This window comes from Microcaecilia unicolor, chromosome 4 (genome assembly GCF_901765095.1).
Source record: "Microcaecilia unicolor chromosome 4, aMicUni1.1, whole genome shotgun sequence".
Lineage (NCBI taxonomy): Eukaryota > Metazoa > Chordata > Amphibia > Gymnophiona > Siphonopidae > Microcaecilia > Microcaecilia unicolor.
In genome coordinates this window covers 170,795,963-170,814,101 of record NC_044034.1, presented here as the reverse complement: position 1 = coordinate 170,814,101, position 18,139 = coordinate 170,795,963, and the positions used below count along the sequence as shown (strand labels likewise).

Here is an 18,139-nt window from a genome sequence, read left to right as displayed (position 1 = left end):
AAACCAGGTCCATCTCTTGGCTTCATGGGAAGCTCGTGATGCAAAAAAGTCTGCTAAACGCAAGAAACAATTTCTTCAGGTGTGGGCCCCATATCTACAAATGTTGAGCCCTAGGGGGCGAAGCCTGCTTATTAACACCTGCTAAGAACTGAAGAGAGTTGTCAGAGGCTCCCGAGGATACCCCTAATCAAGCTTGATTTGCCAAGGGAGGGTGGGGAGGAGGGGGGAATAGATTGGGGACAAGGAGGGGAGGAGGTAAGGAGGCAATACAGGTAAAGGTTGTACTGAATTGTGAGTTGAGACATTATGATGCCTATAACATTTTGTTGTATCATAAATTGATCAAACGGAAGACAAACGGTGCCTATATTTGTCAGCAAGTAATGTTAGGCAAAATATTATAATATTATCGCAAGCTGAGTGTAAACGTTTGATACGATTCCAATGTAAGGACATATCATAAACATGATTTAACAGGGGTGAGGTCTCTCGAAATCGAGCTATAAGAAACAAGGCCCTTTGAGATATTATTCTGTAATACAACAGGCTTTATGTACTATGTTCCTCTATGCTTTGATGTTAACTGTTTTTTATAAATGAAAATTTAATAAACATATTTAAACTAAAAAAAAAAAAAGCTATGCTGCCTCAGGTCCAGTAACCCATTGACTTCTAGAAAGTTAACTATCCTTTCTTTCAGCAGCGACTCCATTATTTTTCCTACCACCGACGTGAGACTTACCGGTCTGTAGTTTCCCATTTCATCCCTGTCTCCACTTTTGTGAAGGACCACATCCCCTCATCTCTAATCTCGCGTAACCTCTCCCGTCTCTAAAGATCTATTAAATAAATCTTTAAGAGGTCCCACCAGGACCTCCCTGAGCTCCTTCAGTATCCTGGGATGTATCCCATCCGGCCCCATAGGTTTGTCCACCTTTAGATTCTCCAGCTGTTTATAAACTCTTTCTTCCGTAAACGGCGCAGTATGCACTCCATTCCCAGACGTTCCCTCAGCAGCCAACCACGGTCCTCCAGGATTTTCCTCTATGAACAATGAAGAGAAATAATTGTTTAGCACGTTCGCTTCATCTTTATCACTCTCCACATAGCCACTTTCATTATCTTTCAGTCTCGTGATTGCATTCCTCTCTCTTCTCCTTTCTCCAATATATCTGAAAAAAGTCATCACCTCTCTTTACATCTTTAGCCATTTTTTCTTCTGCTCGCGCTTTCGCTAGTCATATTTCCCTCTTCGCTTCTTTCAGTTTAATCCGATAATCTTTTCCGTGATCCTCTCGTTGCGTTCTTTTGTATTTCTTGAACAAAGACTCTTTTGCTCTATTTTTTCAGCTACTTGTTTGGAGAACCATATAGGTTTCATGCTTCTCTTGTTTTTGTTTACTTTCCTCACAAAAAGATCAGTTGTCATATTATAGCACCCTTTAGCTTGGACTACTGTTTTTCCACTTCTCCTATGCCTTTCCATGCCAACAGCTCCTTCTTCAGGTATTCCCCCATTTTATCAAAATCAGTACGTCTGAAATCCAGTACTTTGAGTTTTGTGCATCCGCACTCCGCCCTTATATCAAACCATACGGTGTGATGATCACTATTACATAGGTGGGCACCCACCCGGATATCGGAAACACTACCTCCATTAGTGAGCACTAGATCCAGCATCGACCCTTCCCTCGTGGGTTCTGTCACCATTTGTCTGGGCAAGGCACTTTGACAGGCATCCACAATCTCCCTACTTCTTTCCGATTCCACAGACAGGACATTCTAATCCACGTCATACAAATTGGAATCTCCCAACAGTAGCACCTCCCCTTTCATACCAATCTTTTGAATATCTTCTATCAGATCCTTGTCTAACTTCTCCATTTGCACAGGTCTGTAGATAACTCCCATGTGGATACAGGTTCCGTCTTCTCTTTCCAGGACGATCCATAAAGCTGTTTCTTTTCCCCAGGTTCCCTGCATTTCAGCCGCTCTGATATTCTCTCTCACATACAGAGCCACTCCTCCACCTCTTCAGCCCTCTCTATCCTTCCTAAAAAAATTATAGCCCGGTACGGTCACATCCTATTCATGAGAATCGTTGAACCACGTCTCCGTAATAGCAACAATAGCAAAGTTTTCTTCAAACATCAGGGCTTGCAAGTCTTGAACCTTTTTACTTATACTACGAGCATTTGTGCACATAACTTTCCATGTGCTTAGTGAGTTTGGGTGTTTTTTTAATATTTACATGACCTTTCCCTCTGCCATCATGTTTATTCTGGGGGTAACTTTCCGAAATCCTGTTTCCTTTTGTCACCCCCACCCTCTAGTTTAAATGTCTAGAAACATACTGTCTGAATTTCTCCCATCACAGAAAGATGTAGCCCATCACTACAGGACAGCCTGTTATTTTTCCACATATTACCCCATTCTCCTATGTATCTAAAACCTTCCTCTTTATACTAAGACTCAAGCCACTTATTGAATTCCTCTGTTTTGCGTAGTCTTTCCTTTCCCCTCCCCAACGTAGGAATTACTTCAGAAAAAGCCACAGTCCGAACCAAAGATTTCAGTCCCTCCCCAAGCTTCTGGAACGCTTTCTATGCTGTAAACTTGCTATTGTTGGCCAGGGCATTTGTCCCAGGTGAATTACATCATCAGCGTTTGAACCCTCACTCTCTTCTCGAATCACTTTCAGTATCTGGTCTGTACATCTTGTAACTGAAGATCCTGGAAAACATTTCACTACGTTGGAACCCCTGAACTGTGTTCCTAAGTTAATGCCTCTGATAATGGAGTCTCCGAGCAGTAATAATTTTCTACTTTTCACAATTCTGTCATTAGTTGGGGGATGTTTCTGGGGTTGTGCTATTTTCATTGCCTCTGGTTCTACCACAGTACTTCTTTTTCGCCATCATAATGATGCAACGCTGCAAAAGAATTTGACAGGGGCAAAGCTTGGAAGGGCGAGTGTTTCTGTGTCACACATCTTAGTCTACCAGAGCCTACTGTAACCCATCTATTCCTCTGATGTTTCATTCTCTGAGGCAGTGGTGGTGGTAAATTAGCTGGGAAATGAGTAATCCTGGATGCTTCTTTAATTGTAGTTAATTCCTTCTTGAGTTTGTTGATCTCTTCTTTCAAGGCTGATATTTGGAGACAGATAGGACAAGCTGTAAGGTTCCAGACAAGTTTGCCTTAGGATTAAAGCAGAACATATATTGCACTGAATGAAGGTCATAATGATGTGATTCACAAGTGTGAAAAGGTGAACTATGAGAGGGAATAACAAGAATTAGGACTGACCGATTAACTGTAATGAAGATACTTGTCCTTGATTGCCCTATATAAAGGGAGTTTACCTAGGGGTGACACAAGTAACCTCAGTTACCAATCAAACTAAGTCTGAAAATGCCCAGCGCAGCTCCCAGCTCACTGTGAGGCATATTTTCAAAGCACTTAGCCTTCCAAAGCTCCATAGAAACCTATGGAACTTTGGAAGGCTAAGTGCTTTGAAAATATGCCTAAAATTGGTATGATAATACTCCTTTTCTGTACAAGTGTATCTTGTAAAATTCATTAAAATTACAAATAAAAAAAAAAAAAAAAGAAAATATGCCTAAAAGTAAACTTAGGTTCTACTACCCAGCTCAAAACAAAATTGCCCCTCCTCCAGAGCTATGAGTCACCAGATGCTATATAACCAAACTGGATTGATTTAAGTCTCTGGCAGTGTAGATTCAACACACAATTATAATGAAAACAGACACCAGACTCAATGTAACCAGATTACGTCACAGGTTTAAAACACAGTTCCAATGAAAACACCTTTAAGAGAATTCCAGCAGTGGCATAGCCATGGGGGGCCCACCCACTTTGGGGTCAGGCCCACCCAAAATCAGTGCTCCGTAGGCAAGGCTGGTGGGGATCCGCAAGTCCCGCCAGCCAAAGATCTCCTCCCGGCAGAAAGAGCACTTACACCCTAGTCAACCAGCAGTGTCACTGAGTTTGCATGCATACGCTGAGCCTGGCCACGTCAGCAGCTCTCTGCGACATTACCACTAGCTGCGCAGGGTGTAAGTGTTCATTCTGCTGGGAGGTGGTCTTCAGGTGGCGGGGCTTGCGGATCCCCACCAGCCCAGGTATTTCTTTTGGTTTGATTGGGGCGGGGGGGGGGGGGGGGAAATTAACACCAGTGAGGGCCGAGGGGAGAGCACCGGAGTAGGGCCGAGGAGGGTGGAGAAGAGATGAGTTTTTTGGCCCACCCTCTTTGGGCTCAGGCCCACCCTAAATTTGCCATCTGGCTACGCTCCTGAATTCCACCATAAAAAGATGAAATCACTAGCAAAGATATTCAAACACAATTCTCTAAAATCCCTTTAAGACAATACCAGCATAAAAATATAAAATCACAATGCAATATAGGCAATAGGATAGAGACAGATAAGGAACTTATAGAGGTCAGACCCACTGCAAGTGAAAGGACAGGGTTTTTTGTGTTAATAGGATAGAATAAAAAGGGGGTGAAATAGAATAAAGGGATCAATAGTTTATCAGGAAGATATTAAGAGATATTAAGAACAGGACACAAGTACCCTCAGTTACCAATCAAACCAAGTCTGAAAATGCCCCAGCGCAGTTTCCCATTTGTTTTAGAACAGGGTTCTCAACCCAGTCCTTGGGACACACCTTGCCAGTCAGGTTTTCAGGATATCCACAAAGAATATACCTGAGAGAAATTTGCATTCACCATCTCCATTGTATGCAAACTTATGTCTTGCATATTAATTGTGGCTATCCTGAAAACCTGACTAGCTGTGTCCTGAGGAGTGGGTTGAGAATCCCTGCTGAGGAGTGGCCTAGTGGTTAGGGTGATGGACTTTGGTCCTGGGGAATTGAGTTCGATTCCCGGCACAGGCAGCTCCTTGTGATTCTGGGCAAGTCATTTAACCCTCCATTGCCTGCCGCATTGAGCCTGCCATGAGTGGGAAAGCGCAGGGTACAAATGTAATAAAAAAAAATATTGAACAACTTAATTCTGCTAGACACTCATATGATGTAAGATTTGTATCAATGTGTGCCATAGACAATGTCCCTGTCTAGGCAATAAACTTGTTTAATTACAAAAATAAATGTAAATTTTTTTTTATGTTCACTTAAAAAAAAAAGTTTCTGCTTTCTGCTGTACTCAATATTCCACCCTGTGTCTTAAACTATCTCCTATTCAAATGCCTAGGATGGCAGCTTTTGGGGCGTTGCAGCAGTTGCCACACAGACTCAAAGAACCACATCATCAGCGTCTAACTAAGTTTACACTTGTCCACACTTTTACAGGATGGTTTTAGGAGTGGTATTGTATTATCACAATTGTTATGTGTAAATTAACAAAATATGGAAGGGACGAGGATGATAGAGTCAAGAATGTTAAACGATACAGGAACAATCCAGGAGAATAATCCAGTGTTAAAAAACAGCAACGCCTTTTTTTTTTTTAAAAGAATACATTTTAAATGTCCGCATCTCAACGTCTGTACAAGAAAAAGGCGAACTTTTAAAGGTATTTCGTCGTTTGCCCATTCCAATTCTACCACGCGTCTTTCCCTAGGGAACAATGAAATATATTTATAAATAACAAAACTAAGCAGCATCGCATACGTAAAGTGGCGCTGCCACCTACTACTACTACTACAAATCATTCTATAGCGCTACCAGTCGTACAACTCGGAAGTAGAGGTGCAGCACTTCTGAGCAGCCCGAAACCAAAACCCAGCACCACCAGTTTATACTGCTGCTTAAGACGTAAATACAAACATATAGTTACTTAGGGGGTCTTTTACTAAAGCTTAGCTCAAGTTATCTGCAGCAGGGCCCATAGTTATAAAATGGGCCCTGCTGCAGATAACTCAAGCTAAGCTTTCCGTTTTTTACCTTTTGCCGTAAAAGACCCCCCTTTTGACTCAAAAGTCAAAACCGGTTCAACAGGCAGCGAACGACTTGGCTCCTCCCTACGTACGACCGTGACGCCCCCCAATCTAACGGCCTCATCTCTCCCAAAGGCCCCTATCGCAGCACCTAGCCATTGCACCCCAAACTCCTGGTCGCGTTGGCGGCCTCACCCTCCCTCTAAAGCCCCGGCCCGGGCCCTGACGACCCCGAAACCCCGTCTACCAGGCTCGTGCTCGCAGCCAATCATCGTCTGCCTCAGTCTCGGTCGCTCCGCGGCACTAGGCGAGCGCAGCCAATAGGGAGGAGGGTCTTCGCTGCTGTCACGCCAACCTGTCGCCCAGCCAGCCAATAGACATCGTCTTTGTGGCCGGCGTTATGAAGGGGTGGCCTGCTCTGAGGGGAGGGGACGTTCGCTGTCTTCGACTTTAAGTTCTCCTCTCTGTGCAGAACGGTGTTGGGAGGGTTGCTGACGTGCCGGGACACATCGTAACGGTAAGCTGCCTTCTCTTCGGGACGGGCTCGCGCGGCGATCAGAGGGTTGGCGAAGAGCCAGGAAGTGCGTGTTCAGCCTCTCCCTCCTTTTCCCGGGCACAGGCTGAAACATGGTGGCGCTTCCTCCACAGGAATCGTGGGGGTTTATTGGGTGGGGAGTCGTTTAATGTGTTCAGAGGTGATTGGAGGAGGAAGGGGAGGGTGAACAGACGATAGTGGCAAGAATCCTCTCTTTAGTCCGGTGATGGAGGGAGGACGGTGAGAGGAGCTAGCGGGAATCCTCTGATGTCGTGATAGTGGCAGATGTCATTTTCTCTCTCTTGACACTGGTGGATTTGGACCATAGTAATTCCTTTATTTAAAAGGCTTTGCCATTCTATTTTAGGTGTTTTGTGACCTGTTCAAAGCTTCATTTACTGCAGCACACTTCTTTCGGATATCTCTCGAGCTTCTCCATGCGTGTAATTTCTGTCGGATTTGTGCTGGACCCATTTATGGAATATTTCTTTAACTAGTTACGCCCTTTTCCTATCTGGAAGAGCTAATCGATGTATCAGTATAAGGCATTTAATAGCAGGAAGAGTATGTTCCGGGTCCGGTGCACACATGTGTAGTGCAGGGATGCCCAGCCTCATTCATCGCGAGTGTGTCACGCTCATTTGAAAGCGCTGACGTTCTTTGAGACCCTTCTTTTACTTATTAGAGCCTCGGTGCCAGTGCACTTGATCCTGATCACAAGGTTCAGGAGAGGCAAGTCAAATGACCCACCAGAACTCAATATAACTAAGGCAATCTGAAGCAAGTAAGAAGAAATCTGAACACACTTCCCTTGGTACTGGCACCTTTTAGCCAGGGCCAACCCAAGGATATTTGACATTCTAGGTGATTCTTAAGACCTATTCCTCCAATCAAAGGGGTGTGGGCTCAAGACTAGAGAATGACAAGGGGACAGAGTTTGTTCCTGCCCTGTCCCCATGAATTCTGCCTCTGTCCCCATCCCCACCCCACAGGCCCTGTCCCATCCCCGTAGGCTCTGTCCTCATCTGCAGAAGCATTGAACACTTATGATTTTATATTTAAATCTTTTTATTAAAGTATGAAAAGGAACAACATGCTGTGCAAATAAAAAACAATAATAACAACAAGCAACTATAATAATCCTCCGCACCACCACCACCCTCAACCCTTCCAACCCCAACAATAGCTGACTTCTACTATCCCAAGGAACCCTAATCCACCCTGTTAAAATGTCCAGGGGTACAAAATACAATTCATTCTGTATGCTCTGTAAAGCACTGTTATGATTTTTTAATCTGTGGATGAATAAGAAGTCATTAACAGTCTCTGAATTCAGTCTGACTGTCCTGTCTTCCACAGTCCTTCCTGCAATAGAAGATGTCTTCTTAAAAGATGTGCAGAATGTACAGGATCCCCTGTGCAGATTTTGCTAGCTGTAGCCAGCATGTTTGCTTGTTTTTCCAAAAAAACAAAATTTCATCATCTGCATCACTCAAACATTAATAGTCCAGTTCATTAACTTGCTTCAAAGTATAAAACACGGGGCCAAAGTTTGTTTCCGTCCCCACAGGCTCTGTCCCGTCTCTGGGCTGTTTCACATTTGCTGCACGGGAATCGCTAGCGCTGTTTAGTAAAAGAGGCCCTATGTTAGCCAAATCATGCAACCCTAGTTGATCTGTATACTATCTCTCCTTTTCAAGAACCTATATTGTGGTTCAGACAACCTGTGTTACAATTATTTCAAATATACTGGAAATAAAGCAAGAAAAAGAATGGAGGAAAAAACCTCTGCAGGTCTGCGGTACTCACTCTTTCTTCAAAAAATACAGTGACCAGCAGAACCTCAATTCATCATTGGCACCTCCATCTTATATCTTCTTTATTCTTCAAATATCCACAATGTATCCATAACTTTTATAGTTTTCATAGTTTCCATGAAACAATAATTGTGCAGATTATTAAAACAACTAAGTACACATATGATCCCAACGGGGTCCCGTTTCACCTGTCAAATTTCTTGGCTTTTTCAAGGGAGTAAATGTGCCCAATATTGTGAATTAATTATACAGCAGTCATCTGAGTTGGTATTACTTTTACTACTACTACTTAACATTTCTATAGCGCTACTAGACGTACGCAGTGCTGTACACCTGCAAAATTGAAAAATTGCAACATCGCATGCTTCTGAAAGCTTCAAACATTCCACAGAATCCTTCTGTATTTCAATTCCACCCATCCATAATGGCAATACTAAACTTCACCCAGCACTTCTCATCATGCAGCATTCTTTCTAGCTGAAATCAGTTTTGTCATAATACAGCATTTGTCTTCGCTGAAATGACCGCCAAACCTGGTGCTAAACTTGGTGCTTCCTTTTATTAAGACACTGTTGGAAAAACATGACGTTTTTCTATGGTATGCGAAGTCAACCAAAAGGCTGCTAAACCTAGGGTTGAACCCAAGAATTGGGCAAAAGTCTACAGCTCATCTGCTTTCAAAGAATGCTGCCCACTGTATTCCTGTATTCAGACCCACAGGTTCCAAGGCATTTAATTTTTTTTTTTTTTTTTTGCAAACATTAGGTTTGGCTATGGGAGCGTTTGCTCCCACTATTGCCAGTTTTGTTTATGTGCGATTATGAAAAGTGGCTAGAGGAGTCATCTTAGAATTTTTATGTGGCAGTGGTTTATTGACGATGTTTTCATGATCTGGAAAGGGGATCAAGAATTGTCAGATTTTGAAGCTTGTCTGAATAAGTGTAATTCAGCAATCCAGTTTACCTGTGAGAGCTCAAAATCCAAGATTCATTTTTTTTTATGTGGAAATATAAAGACAGACAGGAAATTTCATAATACGAATGTTTAAGAAGACTACCAACAGAAGTACCCTTCTATAACACCGAAGTTGTCATCCAAAGTCTGAGAAAGATAGTTTGCCTTATTTTCAGTTTCTGAGATGTGGGAGGATTTGTACAGATAAGACTGATTTTAAAGTTGAAGCAGAGGGGTATGGTAGCCGTGTTAGTCCACTTTTAAAGGTAATCAATAGAAATAAAACAAAATAAAACATGGAAAAGAAAATAAGATACCTTTTTTATTGGACATAATACATTTCTTTATTAGCTTTCGAAGGTTGCCCTTCTTCGTCAGGTCAGAAATAAGCAAATGTTGGTAGATGACAAAGTTAAAGCAAAAAGACTGGCAAGTGATTTGTTGAAATAGGGTTATCCTTCAGCCTATACCAGGGCTAAATATAATGATAGAGATATATTGTTGCTGGAAGATACCAATCAGAATTAAATGAAGATTTGAAGGAGATTTTTGTGCTGCGATTTGTGAGGGGTGATGAATATATGGGAAATATCATTAAAAAGAACTGGATATTGTTCGATTACATCCTTTATTCTAGCAACATAGATTACGGATTGTGTTTTCTGCAGGATGCAGTCTTAAGGAGCTTTTGAGCCCAGCACAGTTGTCTGAATAAATTGATGGAAGATCTATAACAGTGAATTCTGGACATTGTAAATGTGGAGGCTGTAGTACGTGCAACATTACTAGAGAGTGTAAAGAATTTATTAATCCTGCAGATGGTAGAAATTACAGGATTAATTTAAAGACTGATTGCACCTCGCAGTATGTGGTATATGTTTTACAATGCCCTTACAGTACTTTGCATGTAGGCAAGACCACATGACCACTGCATGTGAGAATGGTGGAGCATAAATCCTGCATTTCACAATTAAAGGTGGGTCCTCTGTTGGTAGCACACTGTATGTCCACAAAGCACACTTTTTTTCTCAGTTTTGTTGTTATGTGATTGATCACATAAAGGAGAGCATAAGAGGAGATCGGGCTCCTCGCCCTATACAGAGAGAACAATGGAGGATTTTCAAGTTAAATGCCTTGGAATCTGTGGGTCTGAATACAGGGATACAGTGGGCAGTGTTTCTTTGAAAGCAGATGAGCTGTAGAGCTCTGCCCGGTCCTTGGATTCGACCCTAGGTTTAGCAACTTTTTCGCTTGACTTCACACACCATAGGAAAGTGAAGTCATGTTTAGTGTCTTAATAAAAGCAAGCGCCATGTTTAGAGCCTGGTTTGGCGGTGATTTCAGCGAAGACAAATTCTGTGAGTACTGCAGACTTGCAGAGGTTTTTTTCCTCCTTTTTCTTGATTTATTTCCAGTACTAGCTGTTAAGCCCGTTAAAACAGGCGAGTATTGGTATGTTTTATTTTGATGTGTTACTCCCTCCTTCCCTCCTGGTTCCAAGGGCCCCTCCCTCCGTCCCTCCCTCCCAGCCAGCTCCAAGGCCCCTCTCCTTCTGAGACCTCCCATGCCCAGCATTTCTCCTGCCCTCCCCCCCCCCCCCCCCCCCCCCCGAGGTCGCCGCTACTGCTACCCCCCTCCACCTGGGCACAATCTCTTCTCCATTGAACTTACAGGGCAGAAACCGAAGCAGGCAGATCGCCTTCCATCGGCCTTCCTTCCCTGCCTGTGTCCCGCCCTTGTGTGACGTAATGTCGGCGAGGGCGGGACACAGGCAGGGAAGGAAGGCCGACGGGAGCTGATTTGCCTGCTTCGGTTTCGGTGCTGTAAGTTCAATGGAGAAGAGAGGACCCGTCCCAGGTGGAGGGGGTGTGGCAGCGACCTCGGGGGGGGGGGGGGGGTGCGGCGGTGACCCCGGGGGGGGGAGCGGTAGTGACCTCGGCGGTTCCTTCCTTAGCGCAGTTTCCCTCTCTGTTCCGTCATCATGTCTTGACATGGGGGTGGGACAGAGAGGGAAGTCTCTACTGCGCATTTGCAAGTGAGTCGGTCACTTGCCATTTATATGTTTGATATTTGAAAAAATTGTGAACACAGGGTGTCAACCACAATATAGGTTTTTGAAAACATTTTTCACTAAGTTTTTAGGGAGTGCCAGCAAAATAGTTGGCCATATCTCCGTATGTTAACACACACTGCGTGACAGCGTGCTTGCTCCAACCACCATCTTGGTAACTTGGAAGTTAAAACTACTAAACATTTCTTTCTAGTCAAGGGGTAAAAAAAAAAAGTAAACTACACTTCCACGCTTTTCCCCCTAAATTTACCAATGCATTCAAATTGGTAAGAGAAATGCTCAGAAATACTGGTAAATTTAGGGGAAAAGTGTGGAAGTGTAGTTTACTTTTTTTTTTTACCCCTTGACTAGAAAGAAATGTTTAGTAGTTGGTGACCGTGTAATGTTATTGAACTAGATAATAAAAGTATATATGCGATTTATAACAAGCAGACTATCCAATGGTTTATGTGAAGTCATAGATGCTCTTTTACTAAACTGTGTGAAACACAACGCTTGCTTCACCCTATGTTAAGGGGCTTCGTGGGTTTTTTTGCAGTTAGTGGGTAAACAAGGTGTTAAGTGCTGTGTGTGCCAAAGGGTGGGGCATGAGCTGAGAGTGTGCTTGGAAGGTGTTCAGCAGTTAACAGGTTGCACTTAACTGCTTGCTAACTGCCAAATGCAGACTTAGAGGTAGATGCACTAAACGTTTTTCATCGTTAAATGAGCCCTCAGGGAAGAATTTCCTATCCTTTCCATGCACTTAAGCCTATTTTCCGACGACAGTAGCAGCTAACGAAAACGGAATGGAGATGAGCAATTAGTGTGAAAACTCCATTGAAACGACATGCACTAACCTTTTCCGATTGCCTTTACGCAGGAAAAAGGCAGGAAAACTAACGAGAGGTCTGGACCTCTCGTTAGGACAGCTCCGTGGCAGGAAAAAGTGTTAAGTGAAAAAATAAACAAACTTTGAGCCAATCCCAGCGCATTAGCAGAGCTAAAAGCGCTGTGATTGGTCCAAAGGACCTCAGAAAACACATAAAAAAATAAAAATAAAAAAAGGATCGGGAGGGGGCAAGGGCGCTCATCAGGAGCGTCCTGTACGGACGGCCTTGCCCCCCCCCCCCCGCTGCTCCCCACTTTCCGCCGCTCCCCCCACCCCGAAAAAGCAAACTTCTAGAAGCCCCTGCCCCCCTCCCTTCCTCACTACTCTCTCACCTCAGCTCCGCCTCCCGACATCCTCCATCCGTGCCCCGCCCCCTTTTGGGGTCGTCGCCGCCATTCCCCTCCTCCATCGGGCCCCCCTTCCTCTTACCGGGCCCGTGCAGCGCCTCTCTCCTCTGTCCGAAGGCGCTGCACGGGCAAGAAGAAAGCTGAATCAGCTGATGCCTGCCTTCGCGATGGCGCGTCTTTCTCCTGCTGCGCCCGCCCCTGTCTGACGTCAGTAACCTACGTAGGTTACTGACGTCAGACAGGGGCGGGCCCAGGAGGAGAAAGACGCTCTATCGAAGCTAGGCGAAGGCAGGCATCAGCTGATTCAGCTTTCTTCTTGCCCGTGCAGCGCCTTCGGACAGAGGAGAGAGGCGCTGCACGGGCCCGGTAAGAGGAAGGGGGGCCCGATGGAGGAGGGGAATGGCGGCGACGACCCCAAAAGGGGGCAGGGCACGGACGGAGGATGTCGGGAGGCGGAGCTGAGGTGAGAGAGTAGTGAGGAAGGGAGGGGGGCAGGGGCTTCTAGAAGTTTGCTTTTTCGGGGTGGGGGGAGCGGCGGAAAGTGGGGAGGGGGCAGGGGCTGCTAGAATTTTGCTTTTTCGGGGTGGGGGAGCGGCGGAAAGTGGGGAGCAGCGGGGGGGGGGGGGCAAGGCCGTCTGTACAGGACGCTCATCAGCCCTTGCCCCCTCCCGACCCTTTTTTTGTATTTTTGTTTTTATTTGGGAGCCATGTGCTTGCGATTTGACTGTGTTTTGACTGTTTGTGGCATGCGCAGAGCAGCTAACATAACGCTTGGCTGCTCTGCGCATGATTTGGGGGCCGATTAACGATGTGTATTGTGATTCTTTGATACATTGTACGTTTCACTACCGATCTCAGCATGTGTGACTTTTTTTTTTGGTGCATTTTTCGTTATTTTAAAATCGTTAGGGACTTTAACGATTTAGATTTTTTTACGTTTGGTTGCTGCATCTGCCTCTTAATGCGGGACAAAGTATGGTCTCCTAAATAGGAGGCTCTAACCCCCAAATTCTGTATAGCATGCCTAGAGATCCGCGCTGAAATCCAAGTATATTTCTATAGCAACGTTTGTAACTTAATTGGCTTAACAAGCTAATCAGTGTTTAACAGCTGTTAAGCAGTAATGAGCACTAATTGGTAATAATTAGAATTTACACGCACAACTTGGTAAGCGCATTCTGTAATGCAGTGCGCCTAACTTCTAACATAAGCATGCAAAAAGGGACAGGGAAATGGGCGTTTCGTGGGCGTTCTGAAATTTACGTGCACAGTTATAGAATATGGCCCAGTGCGCCTGTCTACACGCCGGGATTTATGCCACATTTTCGTTGGTGTAAATGGAGGGTCATAGTTCTAGGCACTGATTATATCAACTAAGTGTATTCTATATACCGCTTCTCCATCTCGGCACTTCTTATAGAATATGCTTAGCCTGCATTGATTTCAGTGCAGATCTTTTAGGCGCCATATATAGAATCTCCCCCTAAGTGCTTCTGCTTTAACTGGGAGCAGGTACCAAGCATTAATCTGAATATTATTGCACGGCCTGGAAAGAAATGGAATGCCTCTAATAGATGCTGTTAAATTTTCAGCTACCGTGTTTTAAAATTCCGTGTTAAGCCACAGTAACTGCAAATTTTACCACAGTTTAGTAAAAGAGTTCCTTAGTCACTTGAATGAAGATCTAGAAACTAAAGATAATAGCTGTTTTTTCTCCTAGTCACGCTTATCTACCTTCCACTCGCAGCAGTGGAGTTTAGACTAATTATCTGCAGGATGTTTGGCCTTATGTAAGGTGCTTACTTAGCAGTGGCGTAGCTACTTGGGGCCAGGGGGCCTGGGCCCCTGTGGATTTGGCCCTGGACCCCCCTGCCGACAACCTGCCCGACCCCCACCCCCTCGCCGTCGCTTGTCTTTGCTGGCGGGGGGACCCCAACCCTCACCAGCTGAGGTCCTCTTCTTCTCGCAAAAGGCTTCCTTCTGTTTCTGACGTCCTGCACAGAAGGAAGCCTTTTGCGAGAAGAAGAGGACCTCGGCTGGCGGGGTTGGGGTCCCCCCCGCCAGCAAAGGTAGGCAGCGGCGGGTTGGTGGCGGGAGGGGGGGTCGAGAGGGTCGGCGGCAGGGGAGGCCTAAAATGTGCCCCCTCACCTCGGGCTCTGGACCCGCCGAAGTCTGGCTACGCCCCTGTTACTTAGTAGATGACAGCAGATAAAGACCTGTACAGTCCATCCAGTCTGCCCACCAAGATAAACTCTTACCATAAGGTATGATGTGATAATACTTATGCATGCTTGATCTTGATTTGCCCATGCCATTTTCAGGGCCCAGCCCATAGAATCTGCCCTGCATTGGCCTTGTTCTCCAGTAACAGAAGCTGAATCTATGCAGCCATGATCGGGATACAGACCATAGAAGTCTGCCCAGCACTGGCTTTGCTTCCCAATTACAGGTGTTGCCATCTAATCGCCGCTAAGCTTGTTTGGTTTGTTTTCTTATAAGTCTCTTTACCAAGCCCTCCCTAAACTCCTGCGAAACCCCGTTCCATGGTGTTATGAATCGGGGTTCTAAGGAGTGCCTCTGGTCACGGAGGTGTAGGGGGGGGGGGGTGACAGAAGGCGCAGTTCAAACCTAATTCCCATGACCACAGCTTTCTGTCTTTTAGGATCTAAGTGAATCTTTGGCCATTTGTGTTCCCACATAAAGTCTACATGAGTGAGTGATAATTTACTTGTGTGTCTTAATATTCTATGGAACAGTTTGAAGAGAAGGAAGAGATTGAGACTGAGACTGGAGAAGTTTAGTGATAGAAATAGTCTTTTATTCTCACCGAAAGATTCTGTCAGCTGTTACACACATCAGTCAAATTCTGGGTTAAACCGGCCAGAGCTTCGCTGTTGTCCGAGTCAAGTTGGGGAGGGACTCCGACTATAGCTCAGATGCACAGTCCTTATATAGCATTTACAGTCCATACAACTCATTTGGAGAGGGACTTTTTTTTTCTAATCTTTCTTCATCTATGAATCATACTTAACCGCAGGTCAGGTGCCCACCTGCCCCTCCTTTCTAAGATTTCTTCATAATGCCAATTTGCACACTTATAAAACCTCTTTCCTAATATTCAGAGATCTGTTTCTTTGTATCTTGTGACTCTGGGAGCCATCTTATAAGGACAGACTCCATCTTATGAACCAAACTTTTTACCATTTCTGCCATTAATTCCTTCATCTTAACTCTTACACTGAATTTGAAAGTTGTACCAGGTTTCAATAAGACTCACCAAGCAATCCTGTTCTTGCAGGCTCTCAGCTATAAGGCCATCATCTGATTTTCAGGCCTAGTCAGTGCTTTCCAGCTGTTTGAGCTATGTAACTTGGCCCACCACTGTTCCAGTGGATGGGTCTCAAGCTGGGACACATATTAACAGGTTCCATGCCTTCTATACAGGATTCCTTTGCATTTATCCCACACATTTTTGAATTCCATTACTGTTTTCATCTCCACTACCTCTCACAGGAGGGCATTCCAGGTTCTTCTTGATATTATTCCTAAGCTGCCCCCCCCTGCAACCTCAATTCGTGTCCTTTAGTTCTTCCACCTTCCTGACTCTGGAAAAGGTTTATTTGTAGATAAATCCTTTTTCAAATATTTGAATGTCTGTATCACATCACACCAGTCCCTCTTTTTTTCCTCCGGGGTATACATGATTTTTATTTTATTTATTTATTTATTTATTGCATTTGTATCCCACATTTTCCCACCTTTTTGCGGGCTCAGTGTGGCTTACAATACGATACGAATGATGGAAATACAGTTTGTTACAACTTGTTATGGATTACATTGTGAAGAGTTATACAAGACAATCGAAGTGTTGTTAAGGAATATAAACACTGGGACCAAACCTTGAGACATTGGAAGGAGACAGCGGGAGGTTAAAAGGGCATTATGTTTGGTATACATATTTCTGTGAGTAAGGGTATGAGTGAGGTGAGACTACGGGGGATGAGAGTTCAGAAGTGGATGTATTGATGCATTAGTGAACAGTGAGTGTGAGCTTTGTGTTTTGCTTTTTTCCGTAGATTTTTTTCAAAAAGATGGGTCTTAAATAATTTGCGGAAGGAGGTTTGCTCGTGGATCGTTCTCAGGTTGCGCGGCAGTGCATTCCAGTACTGCGTGCCCACGTGAGAAAAGGTTGACGCGTGCAGCGTCTTGTATTTTACGCCCTTGCAATTAGGGAAGTGGAGGTTGAGGAAGGTTCGGGATGATCTTTTGGCGTTTCTGGGTGGTAGGTCTATTAACTCAGACATGTAGGCTGGAGCTTCGCCGTGAATGATTTTGTGGATTAACGTGCATACTTTAAAAGTAATGCGTTCCTTGAGTGGAAGCCAGTGTAGCTTCTCTCGTAAGGGTTTTGCACTTTCATATTTTGGTTTTCCGAAGATGAGTCTGGCTGCTGTATTTTGGGCTGTTTGAAGTTTCCTCAGTATTTGCTCTTTGCAACCTGCGTATAGTGAGTTGCAGTAATCCAGATGGCTTAATACGAGGGATTGCACTAGGCAGCGAAAGACGGATCTTGGGAAGAATGGTCTTATTCTTTTCAGTTTCCACATGCAGTAGAACATCTTTTTGGTTGTATTGTTTGCATGAGTTTCGAGTGTTAAGTGGCGGTTGATAGTGACTCCAAGGATTTTTAGCGTTTCTGAGATTGGGAGGTTTAATTTTGGTGTGTTTATGGCGGTAAATTCATTCGTGTTGTATTGGGAGGTGAGTATCAGGGATTGAGTTTTTTTCTGCATTTAATTTCAGACGAAATGCATTTGCCCATGTGTTCATGATGTGTAGACTTTGATTTCGTTATAGATTTCTTTGATGTCCTGTTTGAAAGGGATGTATATTGTTACATCATCGGCGTATATATATGGGTTGAGGTTATGATTTGATAGGAGTTTTGCCAAAGGGATCATCATTAGGTTGAAAATGGTTGGTGAGAGGGGTGATCCTTGTGGTACTCCACATTCAGGTGTCCATGCATTAGATGTGGTTGAATTTGATGTAACTTGATACGAAAGCTGTGTTAGGAACCCCTTGAACCAGTTCAGGACATTTCCTCCAATGCCAAAATATTCAAGTATGTGTAATAGGATTCCGTGGTCAACCATATCGAAGGCACTTGTAGGAGGAGTATATTGTTTCCGGTTGCTATTGTTTGTTTAAATTTGGTCATGAGGGTGACTAGGACCGTTTCTGTGCTATGATTTGATCGGAATCCTGATTGGCTCAAGTCTCTCCTGATACATCTTGTGATGCAAACCCCTTTCCATTTTTGTCACTTTTCTTTGAACTGCTTCAAGTCTTTTTATGTCCATAGCAAGATACAGCCTCCAATACTGAACGCAACACTCCAAGTGGGGCCTTACCAATGACTTGTACAGGGACATCAACACCTCCTTTCTTCTGCTGGTTGCACTCCTCTCTATGCAGCCACCGCCTTGTTGCATTGTTTCATCACCTTGAGATCCTCAAACACCATCACCCCAAGGTTCCTCTCCTGAGCTGTACTTATCAATCTCTCTCCTCCTCCTCCTCGTCCTATCTGGTACATCTCTTTTGGACTTCTGCAACCCAA

At 44.4% G+C, this 18,139-nt stretch overlaps 1 protein-coding gene across 4 annotated transcripts in view; it reads left to right on the top strand.

Annotated features, from left to right (window-relative positions):
- The first annotated feature begins 6,343 nt into the window (after window positions 1–6,343).
- FAR1 (fatty acyl-CoA reductase 1) overlaps window positions 6,344–18,139 on the top strand; it is a 175,196-nt gene continuing 163,400 nt past the window's right edge. For all 4 annotated transcript variants that reach the window (XM_030200956.1, XM_030200957.1, XM_030200954.1 and 1 more), the window contains exon 1: window positions 6,344–6,441. The gene's annotated coding sequence lies outside the window, so the exon portion shown is untranslated. The remainder of the gene's footprint in view (window positions 6,442–18,139) is intronic.